At 36.8% G+C, this 13,249-nt stretch overlaps 1 non-coding gene across 1 annotated transcript; it reads left to right on the top strand.

The window, feature by feature from the left end:
* The first annotated feature begins 2,580 nt into the window (after positions 1–2,580).
* On the top strand, positions 2,581–2,660 carry Trnaa-ugc (transfer RNA alanine (anticodon UGC)). The gene has a single exon. It is a non-coding gene; the product is annotated as a tRNA-Ala (tRNA).
* The last annotated feature ends 10,589 nt before the right edge of the window (positions 2,661–13,249 follow it).

Genomic DNA, 13,249 nt, shown 5'->3' with positions numbered 1-13,249 from the left:
GGTCATGGCTCAAAGAATGTTGCTTTCCTTCCTGGCTGATGACATTACACAAATAGAAATGGAAAGAAAGAAACCACATTTGATGTTTTCTGGATGTACAAAGAGGAAAGAGCTGTAGGTTTCCTCTTTCATGACCTTCAGTTTCATCTAAGGAAGAAATAGGGCCACGGGCCAACTCACGGGCCAAAACTATCTCCTCAGTAGCTCATTTCTTCAAGCAGAGATGAAGTGCTCCCAGGGCAGGAGATGGGAGACTGAGTCCTCTGGGTAGTTAATGTAATTGTCTCTAAGGACAAAGGTGAAATAATAGTTTCATCCATTTGTCTTAATTGAACAATTTATAATTGTGATTCCATCTGTAACAGAAAAGAAACACATTATTTCCACTATTTTTATTTCTTTTAAGAGAATGGTGGGGAAAATTTACCTAGCTAAAGAAAATCCCTTTTGTAGGACTAGGAAAGGACCAAACTAATTTTTGGTGATTTTCTTCCAATTGAGATATTTCTGATAATGCTGGACAAACTCTGATTTTGAAATGACCACCTCCCTGGGTGTTTTCTCATCACATCCCCAAATGCTACAGCAACAACCTCTTGAGAAATACCAATCTCATGCTTGAGTGAAGAATATAATTGTTACCCTAAAATTTTTTTTGGTGTGTTAAATTATATGGTATGTCAAAATATAGCATTCTCACCATGATACTTAAATTTTCATGGGTTTTTAAGTCTCTTTCATAATATTTAAATAGCTTGACTATGAGACTAAACCACTTAAAAGGAAATTTACTTACAGCATTTTTAGCCCCTCATGCAGACCCTAATTCAAAGGTCTGCTTTCTCTTTTAGAAACTCCTCATCTCTATTAGAAGGAAGGAGATGGGACCTGCATCGCAAATATAGATAGTTTTAATTCCAACTTTCTCTTGAATTAAATTATTTGGATATTATTTTGAAGAGAGGATAATCCAGAGACCAGAAGGACTTGGATATAATTACTCTCATCATTCAAGTCATTCTGCTAAGTCCTACCTAAACCACTGGCCTTTGAGAGTTGGTGAAAGAGGCATTTCAGAAAATCAAGACATGCAGAATATTATTTAATATTTTTTTTCCGCTCATGCATGGGCTCACACGATGGAAAAGGTCTATAGTTAATTTAGAGAACCAAAAACCTTTAAACCTGGAAGAAACACCGTGTTCAACATTTTTATAGAGCCTTACAACTTATAAAAATAAAAACATACAGGAACACTTAATCTTTTCATCACAATAATCACCATGTGAAACACGGATTCTGATCTCCATATTTACAGATGAGAAAGCAGAAACTCAGAGATGCAAACGTTTTGTGCAAGTTCGCACCATAGTAAGTGGCAGACCGGGCCGGACCCCAGATCGTCTAACTCCATGTCCTCAAGGTTCTCTCTGTAATGTCCATATGGGATGCCTTGAGGCTGAGAACCAGTGGTCTCAAAGCAATACCACCAATGGCAAGACAGTGTGCAGTACTGGGTTTTATCCTGTCTCAAGCTAAACATTACCATCAGTTCATGCCAATGCCTGCAACCCAATCCAGACAATTGTATCAGAATGTCTAAAGACTGGGTCTGGAAATAGGGTTGTTTTTTTTTTTTTTTTAAGTTTCCTAAATGACTCTGATGCTCAGCCAGAGTGGCACATCATTGTGCTAGACTGATTTTTGGACAATAGATCCTAGGCCTGTCTTCGTCACAGCAATGACCAGCAATTTGGCTAGGGGTGGTTGGTTTCAGAATTGTGTCTTCTAGGCCTAATATCACTTTGCAGCACAGAAACACTATGGATTCATATTGACCCTGAAGTGGCCAATGGAAGATTCAGGCATTTTCTATAATAAACTCTAATTGGTTTCACTTCTGATCTATATTTTTATGGGTGGGTATTTCAATTTAAATTTTGGTTGCTCATAAATAAAGGACCTTGAAGGAAAATGAAGTGAGGTTTCAGTCGAAAGGATAAGGCTAGATATGGGAGAGTTAGCTCAAGATTGGAATCCAAAAAGATAGAAAGCAAAGGGGTAGTCTGTACTTTTCTTTTTTTTTTTTTTCTTTTGAGGCAATTGTGAATGTCCTCCTAATTTCTCTCTCAACTCATTCATCCTTGGTATTTAGGAACACAATTGATTTATGGGTGTTAATTTTACTGAATTTTTTTTGAGTTATAGAAGTCTTCTGGTGAGTTTTTTTTTGGGTTTTCTAAATACAGGATCTTGTCATCACCAAATACAGATAGTTTGAGCTCTTCTTTTCCTATTTGTATCCCTTTAATTTCTTTCTTTTGCCTAATTGCTCTTGCTAGAGTTTCAAGGACTATGTTGAACAGAAGGCGTGAAAGAAGGCATTCCTGTCTTGTTCCAGTTTTTAAAGGGAATACTATCAGTTTTTCTCCATTTAGAATGATGTTGGCCTTGAGTTTAATGTACATAGCTTTAAAAATATTGAAGTATATTCCTACTATGCCTAGTTTATCTAATGTTTTGAACATGAATGGATGCTGTATTTTGTCAAATGCTTTTTGAACATTAAAGAAAGAAATTGGGGGCTGGGAATGTAGCTCAGTTGGTAGAGTGCTTGCCTTGCATGCACAAGGCCCTGGGATCAATCCCCAGAGCCTCCACCAAAAAAAAAGAAAAAGAAAAAGAAAGAAAGAAATTGAAGAAGACCTAAGGTCTAAGAAAATGGAAAGATTTCCTATGTTCTTAGATAGGAAGAATTAATATTGTCAAACTGGCCATACTACCCAAAATGCTATACAGATTCAATGTGATTCCAATTAAAATCCCATCATCATTCCTTATAGAAATAGAAAAAGCAATCGTGAAATTCATTTGGAAAAATAAGAGACCCAGAATAGCTAAAGCAATCCTTAGCAAGAAGAGTGAAGCAGGAAGCATCACAATACCAGAACTTCAACTATACTACAGAGCTATAGTAACAAAAATGGCATGGTATTGACACAAAAGCAGACAGGTACACCAATAGTACAGAACAGAAGACACAAAGACAAACCCACATAAATACAGTTATCTCATCCTAGACAAAGGCACTATAAGCACACATTGCAGAAAAGACAGCCTCTTCAACAAATGGTGCTAGGAAAACTGGAAATGCATATGTAGCAGAACGAAATTTAACCCCCATCTCTAGGCCCCACACTCCATCATGTCGGCTTAGGAACTGACTTCCTCAACAAGACTCCTAAAGCATAAGAAGTAAAAATCAAGAATCAATAAAGGGGATGGTATCAAACTAAGAAGCTTCTTTACCACAAAGGAAACAATCAAGAGCATGAAGAGAGAGCCTGCAGAATGGAAGAAAATCTTTGCCTCCTGAACCTTAGATGGAACATTAATCTCCAAGACATACAAAGGACTCCAAAATCTTAACATCATAAAAATATAAAATAACCCAATCAACAAATGGACAAAGGAAAAGAACAGGCACTTCACAGAAGAAATACAAATGGTATATGAAAAAAAAATGCTCATCATTTCTAGCAATCAGAGAAATGCAAATCAAAACTACTCTAAGATATCATCTCACTCCAGTCAGAATGGCAGCTATTATGAACACAAACAACAATAAGTGTTGGCAAGGATGTCAGGGAAAAAGGTACACTCATAAACTGCTAGTGGGAATGCAAATTGGTGCAGCTAATTTGGAAAGTAGTATGGAGATTCCTTGGAAATCTGGGAATGGAACCATCATTTGACCCAGCTATTCCTCTTCTCAGACTATACTCAAAGGACTTAAAAACAGCATACTATAGGAACACAGCCATATCAATGTTTATAGCAGCACAATTCACAATAGCTAAACTGTGGAGCCAACCTAGATGTCCTTCAGTGGATGAATGGATAAAAAATACGACATTTATACACAATGGAATATTACTCAGCATTAAAAAAGAACAAAATCATGGTATTCTCGGGTAAATGGATGGCGTTGGGGAAGATAATGCTAAATGAAGTCAGCCAATCCCCCAAAAAAACAAATGCCAAATGTTTTATCTGATATAAGAGGGTGATTCATAGTGGGGTAGGGAGGGAGAGCATGGGAAGATTAGATTAATTCTAGATAAGGAAGAGGGGTGGGAGGGAAAGGGGATTAGCAAGGATGGTGGAATGTGATGGTCATCATTATACAAAGTACATGTATGAAGACTTGAATTGGGTGTCAACATACCTTATATACAAACAAAGATATGAAAAATTGTGGTATATATGTGTATTAAGAATAGTAATGCAAAAAAAGTGCATGAATAATGGCATAAATTGATGTGAACATACTTTATATAGAGAGATAAGAAAAATTGTGCTCTATATGTGTAATAAGGATTGTAATGCATTCCACTGTTGTTGTATATTTAAAAAAATCAAATACATATATTAACCCAATCAACAAATGAGCAAAGGAAAAGAACAGGCACTTCACAGAAGAAATACAAATGGTCAACAAATATATTAAAAAATGTTCAACATCTCTAGCTATTAGAGAAATGCACATTAATGCTACACTGAGATTTCATTTCACTCCAATCAGAATGGCAATTATCAAGAATATGAGTAATAATAAATGTTAGCAAGGACGTGGGGGAAAAGGTACATTCATAAAATGCTGGTGGGATTGCAAATTGGTACAACCACTCTGGAAAGCAGTGTGGAGATTCCTCAGAATTCTAGGAATGGAATCACCATGTGATCCAGTTATCCTACTCCTTGGTGTATACCCAAAGGACTTAAAATCAGCATACTACGGTGACACAGCCACATCAATGTTTACAGCAGTTCAATTCACAATAGTTAAGCCATGAAACCAACCTCAGGATCCTCCAACAGATGAATGGATAAAGAAAATATTGTTTATATACACAATGGAATATTACTGAGCCATAAAAGTGATGGCTTTATGACATTTGCTAGTAAATTGACGGATTTGGAGACTCTAACACTAAGTGCAATAAGCCAATCCCCAAAAAACCAAAGGTGAAATGTTTTCTCTGATATATGAATGCTAACACACAAAAAGGGGGGCACAGAGAATAGAAGTTCAGTGATTAGAAAAGGAGAATGAAGGAAAGGGAAGGGAGATAGAAGTAGGAAAGACAGTGAAATTAATCTAATTTTCCTATGTACAAATATGGATACACCACAGTGAATCTCCACATCATGGACCTCCACAGGACTGGGATCCTAATTAGAATAAGACATACTTCATGCTTGTGTAAATATGTCAAAATATACTCTACCATCATGTATAACTGAAAAGAACAAATAAAATTTCTAAAAAGACAAATACAAGAAAAAGGAAAGAAAGCAAATGGATGACTTAGGGTCTTCAAAACAATGAATTAAGATAATCTGACAACTGTCAAGCTAACAGTTTTTAGAAATTCTAGATAACAACATCCTCTTAATTGAATAAAACAAGTTGCCTGTTTTGTTTGGGTTAAACAAACCAGCCTGCTACCTGTGCTTGAGTAGATGCACTTGCATATTTTCTCCCAAGGAAAACGGCACGAAGAAATATTCACCAGCCGGGAACACTGGTTATCTTGGCAGGGGACAGAGGCTTGGAGAAAGGCCGGAGTACAATTAGCTTTTCCTTTATATAGCCAGCAGGTGTTCTGTAATTTGAAAAACATAAAATAAATAAAATTGAATTAACTGATATATAAATTCACAACAGCCAAAAAATAAGAATTAAAACAGTAATTTATAATTTGCATTTTATGGTGACATAAATGTTGAAGGAAGTCATTGATACATTCTATAAACCTGAAATGGAGTTATCATTCTATACACATTGGTGTTTCCTGTTTCTTCTGAGACTTTAAAATTATATCTAATGTCCCTAGAGCTGTCCTGCTGAATTCATTAAATGGCCTTTACCCCTCCTACGAACCCACACATACACACACAAAAAGGTAATACGTAAATATTTAAAATAAACAACTGAGCTTAACAGAAATAAGGGAGACTCGTTAGAAGGCAGAACTGAAGCAGGAATTCTAAACCAGAAGGAGGGTAAGAGCTGCCAAGGAGCCAGACACTGTGGCACATGCCTGTAATCCCAGCAGCTCGAGAGGCTGAGGCAGGAGGATCGTGAGTTCAAGGCCAGCCTCAGCAAAAGTGAGGCACTAAGCAACTCAGTGAGACCCTGTCTTTAAATAAAATACAAAATAGGGCTGGGGATATGGCTCAGTGGTCCAGTGTCTCTGAGTTCAATCCCCAGTAACCACCCTGCCAAAAAAAGAAAAAGAAAAAAGGGGGGGGGCTGTCAAGGAAGGGCAGGCTAGGGCATGGGGTCCAGGCAGTCAGACCTCATGCCCATCAGTGGAGAGTGCTACTGAAGGAACTAGCAGAAGACACAATGTGGGGAGGTGAGGCGGGGGTGGAGGTGACCAAAAAAAGATAGAGAAATGCAAGAAGCAAGAGTGAAAAACGAAATTGGCAAATACAGAGACAAAACTAAGGATTGAATGTATGAAGAGCCGTCGTGAGGATGATGGCGGTGATGATGAATTCGCAGGTGTTAAAAAATGAAACAAATATTTTAGACAATAATTTCTAGCCAGATGAGAGGGATGATCAGAGTGAAGCATCCCTTAGGCTTTGAATCGTGTGGGAATAAAGGAAAACTTTGGTTACCTTTGGTATTAATGTCAAGAATAAAGATTACAATTTGCAGGGGAATGACGAACAAAAAATTAAGGATCCCAGTAAAAGTGGGGAAAAGCCATAAAGATGATTCATTTTGGTAGACTAAGGAAAGGAGGAAACAGCACAGTAAATCGAAGGCACGAACAATAAAATAAATACTAACATATCAACCAAAACAAAAAGTGTTCCTAGGCAAAGAGGGTGGTTCTAATTCAGGGAATTTCAAATTGGATTTTAAAGCTAACCCAGTTGGAAGATGTTTTATACATGACATACCTAACACACAAGGACTCAGAGAGTTGGGAAATGGAGCCATGTAAACAGATACCCCCCAGCAACCATGGAGGAAGCTGGGGTAGCTCCTTGGGAAACACCTTTGAAGGTAAAAACCATTAAAAATAAGAAGAATCATTATAAAAAATGATAAAAAGAAAAATATATTTTAAAAAAAACATTCTAAAACAAGACGCAAAACAGACACCATGAATAAAGTTATTAGCCTGGAAGAATATATTTACTACCCATACAACTGATAACTAGGATCCAAAATCAATGAGGAAAAGACAAACAGATAGCATAAAATAAAACAAAGAATACAAATAATTGAGTCACAGAAACAGAAACCCAAAGAATCAACACATATAAAAAAACAAAGCCAGCCTTGCTTGTAAGCAAACGAATGCAAAACAAAAAAGAAAAAAATCATAATTTGACACTCATTAGATCTGTAATTTTTAAAAAGTTTGGTAATGCCAAATAGTGTTGGGTATGTAGCAAATGTGAAGCCCAGACGTTGCTGACGGGGTGTAAACTGGTGGCTTCCCTTTGGAGAACAGTCTAGCAACGTTTAGCACACTTGGAGATATATATGCCGTGCACAGGGCAATCTACTTCTAGATATTCAGCCTGGAGCTATTCTGTAGCTGTGCCCAAGGACACATTCGGTGCTCAGTGCTGCAATTTATATGATAGAGAGAAAGTGGAAATAACCTAAACATTTCTCAGTAGAAGAATAGATAAACAGTGTTTATTCACGCAACATTAAGAGTAAAAGATCTAGCTTATATGAATCAAAATGGATAAATCTGAAAGATATAATGTTGGGTGAACAAAAAAGTTGCAATTTATATGTATAGTAGGAAACCAAATATATAAATTTTTGAAACACAAATTTATAATGTTAAGGAATTCATACATATGAATAGAAGTATTAACTCCGGGAAAGGTATGGAGGAATGTCAGAGTCCTGGGTATCTCTGAGGAGGGAAATAGGTGGGGAGCGAAGAGGAACAATTTCAGCAATGTTTTCTCCTTCTCCTCTCCTTCTCCTTCTCCTTCTCCTTCTCCCACTGAGTTACATCCCCAGCCCTTCCTTCTTATTTAATTTTTTATTTTAAAACATATAAGACCTTTATATTGGATTCAACACCCAGGCTGGCCTCAAATTTGTGATCTTCCTGCCTCAGCCTCCTGAGTGGCTGGGATTACAGTCATGGTCTTTTTTTTTAAGTTCTGAAATAAATATGCATAAGTTCTAAGTCAAAAACATATAAGACCCTTATACCTGGATGGCTAATGGATAGATAATGTACGTATGTATATTTATGCATTAACACATAATAATTATATAATTATTAACTATTTTACTACTCTATAATGATATTCTATTATAAATGCATATGTGAAAAATGCTTGAAATAGTTCTTAGAAGTTAAAAATGATACCTTTAAACCCCACGGAGGCATTAAGGAAGGGAAAGAGAAGGGAAGGTGAAGAAGTTAGCAAATCCCTGAGGGTAGCCAGATTTTAAGAAGGCCCAGGACTGGCGAGAAGACAGGTTAAGTGGATAATGAGAGGGTGAGCTCTGGTTTCCATGAGAGGAGATCTGGGGTCCATGAAAAGGTGAGAGTAGTCGCTGGCCAAGAGAGGCGGCCTGTGGACATGCAGGCCAATGCAGCTGCGGGAAGCAGCCTGCTTCGCAGCCTTGGAAACTGTGACCCAAGAGAAGCAGAGGCTGGCCTCCAACTTGGGAGAAGCTGGGGGAATTCAGATTGTGTCGGAGCATGGTTACATTCTCACTATTGTGAGCCTGGGGATGTGGGGTAACTGTGATTCCTGACAGAACCACATGGGGCAGTTCTCAAGGCCATCGAGAGATGCCACATCAGGAAAATGGGCTCAGATTCTGAGCAGGCAAACAGCAGCCTCTAATATTGTGCTTCACATCTGTGGACCCCATTGTGTAGAAGAGTGAGCCAAGAGTCAGACAAGCTAAGCCACCTGCCCAAGGTCCCTGCCAAGGTCCCAGGTTCAAAGGTGGCAAAGCCAGACCCCAGGCTCACCCTGCTCCATCTGGTCAATTGCTCTGTCCAGGACTATTGCTGTTCTCCTTTCGGATTTAAAAAGTAACATTGCTTCCATATGCCCCTCAGAAGTTTCCTTCACCTTATCAATTCACTGCTTGCACAAGAATTCTCATCTCAGGCTCTGCTTGTGGGGAGCCCGACTCGGCAGTGACCCGGCAAGCTTTAACGGTGCCAAGGCATGGGTTCTAACAAGCAGCCCCTAGGAGGTAAGGAAGGCAACTAACCTGTGGCCAAGTCAGCCAACCCCCAGCATTCACATCTCAACGTGGTTTAGAGGTTTTGCATTCCTTTTCTCCCTGCAGTAACTCTTATGAAGTGCTAAGAGCTGTGTTTCCTGGTTTTAAAAGCCTATTACTTTATACATTTCTCTTTTGTCATGTATTTATACAATCATTAAGGCTCTGGAGAAAAACATGCATTATTCAGTTACATTTTACTGCATTTTATGGGAGAAGAGTATATGCTGTAGTAGAAGTCTTAATTTAAGGATTCATGAAGGTTTTGAACTTATTGATTATCATATTCCTTCCATTCTAAGACATATAATTTAATGTTTTTGAAAGTCTTAGAATCAATGAATACATTTAGCGGATGTTTTTACTCTCATCACACTCCCCTAAAAACCTATTAAACTTTTTTTATTCATCCACATGAATTCTAGAGTCACCTCATTGGATTCCAAGTCACCCACCCCCATGAATAAAATGTAGAATAAAATTAAGTCAAGCCTATAAATTAATTTAGAGGAAAAATGACATCTTTATAACATTGTGTGTCCTTAACCAGTAATACGGTAGGCCTCAAGTCTTTGTTTATTTCTCCCAATTGATCACTGTCATTTTTCTCCATGTATACTCTGCATAATTCCTATTAAAGTTAGTATTTTATATTTGCATTGCTAATGGGAATCTGAGTTGTTTTCCATGATATTTTCTAACTGATATTGTTAGTGTATGTAAAATCTACTTTTAATATTTTTTAAGCTTTTGATTACCTTACAGATCTCTTTTTGTTTTTTTTTACTTTTACTGTTTTTGTTATTCATTTAGTATAAGGTATAGATAATTGTATTGCAAAAAAAGAAAATGCCATTTGTTATACATTTGATTTCTGATATATATCTTATTATATTGAGTAGAATTTCTTTAAAATTTTTAATAGAGATAAAAAGAAATTATTTGGAATAATCTTGTATTTCATCACTAAACATGAAGCTAAATATTAAATACAGATATCTTTTCAGCATATTATTAAAAATGTGTAGGCCCTTCTTATGGTTTAGATGTTAGGTGACCCCCAAAAGCTCCTGTGTAAAACTATGCAACATTCAGAAGTGAAATGAACAGGTTATGAGAGTCTTAGCCCAATCAGTGAATTAATCCCCTGATGGGATTAATGAAGTGGTGAATGAAGGTGATAGGGTGTGGTTGGAGGAGGTGGGTCATTGTGGATGTACCTTTGGGTCTATATTTGGTAAGCTGAGCTTAGTCTAGTCTTTCTCTGCTTCTCATCATCACGCGAGCTGCTTCCCTCTACCACCCTCTTCCGCCATGATGTTCTGCCTCACCTTGAGCCCCAAGGAATGGAGCCAGCTGTCCATGGACTGAGACCTCTGAAACCGTGAGCTCCCAAACAAACTCTTCCTCCTCTACAGTTGTTCTGGTCAGCTGACTAAAACAGCCCTCCAGAGGAAAAGAGAAAGGGACCAGGGCAGGGGAGTACAGGAGGGAAAGGAGAGGTACTGGGAAATGATAGTGACCAAATGATATTGTGATATTATATGCATATATGAATATGTAACAGCTATTAGGTATGATTATAATACACCGATAGAAAAAATATGGAAAAGTGCATCTATCCTAAGTATTAAAAAATTTCCATCCATGATGAGGTTGGATCTTATCAAATGCAACTGTAGGCATTTAATAAACTGGTCTCAGGATGATGTCCTGGAAAGTACTTCTATACTGTGGCATGAGCTATTGCTGGACTTGAACCCTAACCCTAACCCTAACCCAATGCCAGCCCTGATATTTGCCTTGTCCTTGATTAACTTATCCATCCTCACTCAACTGCCATTTCTTTAGTCATAAGATAATAACAACACATAAGGTCCTATGGTCACTAATCTAGTCTGTGCAGAGTATCTAGCACAGTGGTGCTCACATAATAGTTGCTCAATTACTCACCATTTACAAAATAAACTCTACTTTGCCAAGGTATATCATTCTTTTAAAATGTACAAGTGGATTTAGTTTACCATTATTTTATTTAGAATTCTCCCATCTATTTTCATTCCTATGTGCCAAATTAAAAAAAAAATTGGATTTTCTCTGACTCACCTAGAAAATAATGGTGCCCATATTATTTTTGTTGACATATAACAGGCACACAGAAAATTGCATGAAGGAATATACTAATGAACCTATCTAGACCTAAAGCACTTGATGGATTTTTTTTTCAATATTGGCTCAATTCAATAACCATCATTTTGGACGCATCACAGGCCAGCACTATGCTAAGTAATTTCATGTATATCATTTAATATTTTTATTGCTATGAAAATAATATGATAAGAAAATTACTCTCCCCATTTACAGATGAGCAAACTGAGTCTGAAAGAGGTAAGCACCTTAACCAAGTTCACACAGTAATCAATGGTACAAGGTAAAGCTGAATCAGAAATAAATGATATTTTTCAGGTTTGGGGGGAAATTTCATACTGTTCTCCACAGCAGCTGTACTAATTTACATTCCCATCAACAATATATGAGAGTCCCTTCCTCTCCACATTCTCAACAAAATGTTTATAGATATAAAGCAGCTATTCTAAGTGGGTGAGATAATTTCTCATTGTGGTTTTGATTTGCATTCCCCTCTTGGCTAACGATATTGAGCATTTTTTCATACATTCCTTGGCCATTTGTATTTCTTCTTTTGAGAATTATCTATTCACAGTTATCCTACTTCTGGGTATACAGCCAAGAAGAAAATGATAGCAGCATACCAGAGATACTTTCATGTCCATGTTGACTGCAGCACTATTCACAACAGATAAGAGATGGACTTAACCTAGGTGTCCATCAACAGGTGAGTGGATAAAGAAAATGTAGTACCTATAGACAATGGAGTTTTATTTAGCCATAAAAAGAATGAAATTATGACATTTGCAGCAAAATAGATGGAACTGGAGGGCATTATGTTAAGTGAAATAAGCCAGGCTCAGAAAGATAATCATGCAAGTTCTCTCTTAAGTGGGGAAGATTGAAAAAAAAAAGTTGACCCAAAGGTAGACAAGTGATAACTAGAGTTTGGGGAAGCATGATGGACAGGGTGGGCAAAGGAGGCTGGAACTGACCAGTGCATTTTCAGGCATGTGTTGAGTATCACCAACTCCCGTTAACATGTACAATTAATCTATGTTAACCAAAAATAAAATATTTTCAAAAGAATATAAAAATAATTCCTCTTGTATGCTAAGCAGTGCTGTCTTGGTGAAGAAATCTCAAGGGGGTCTAATTTTTCCATCATTTCTGGTAGTTCATATTGTTCTCAAAATAATGCACTTGTTATAAAATTTCCAATATATTAGAATTAAGTTGTCAAAAATTGTCTTAGGATTTAAAAAATCTCCCCAATATCTACTTGATACCTTTTAATTCAGTTCTAACTTTATGCATTTTTCTAGCTTTCTCTTTTTCTCATTTATAATTGCCAGAACTTTATTTATCCTATCGTCATTTTCAAGACAGTACTTGGGATTACTTATCAATTTTATTCTTCTTGTTTTCCAACTAACAGCTGCTTTTATCTTTATTATTTCCTTCTTCCTGGTTTATATGAGTTAGTTTCAAGTTTCTTTAATATGTCATTCTTCTTCATTCTATCTTGCTTAAATTGAAAATATTAAAACATTGCTTTCCTTTGAATACAGCTTTCACCATTCTTAGAAATTTTAAAATGCAGACTTCTCTTTTTCCTAATATTCAAATAATGCATAATTGTGGGTTTGCTGTTTTCTTGGATTTAAAAGATATAAAGACTTTTTTAAAAGAAGTTCTGAAGTTTTCATTGGCACTTTATACTCATTTTATTTCATTCTTATCAGAGAGTTTAACCAGAACCATTTCTGATGTTCTCATAGTCAGATTATTTTTTGTAAACATGTGCAGGTTAAT

The sequence above is a fragment of the Marmota monax genome, unplaced genomic scaffold (genome assembly GCF_021218885.2).
Source record: "Marmota monax isolate L192 unplaced genomic scaffold, Marmota_monax_Labrador192_F-V1.1 WCK01_AAM20220418_F8-fsc00014, whole genome shotgun sequence".
In the NCBI taxonomy this organism is placed as follows: domain Eukaryota; kingdom Metazoa; phylum Chordata; class Mammalia; order Rodentia; family Sciuridae; genus Marmota; species Marmota monax.
This window is presented reverse-complemented; position numbering and strand designations above follow the sequence as displayed.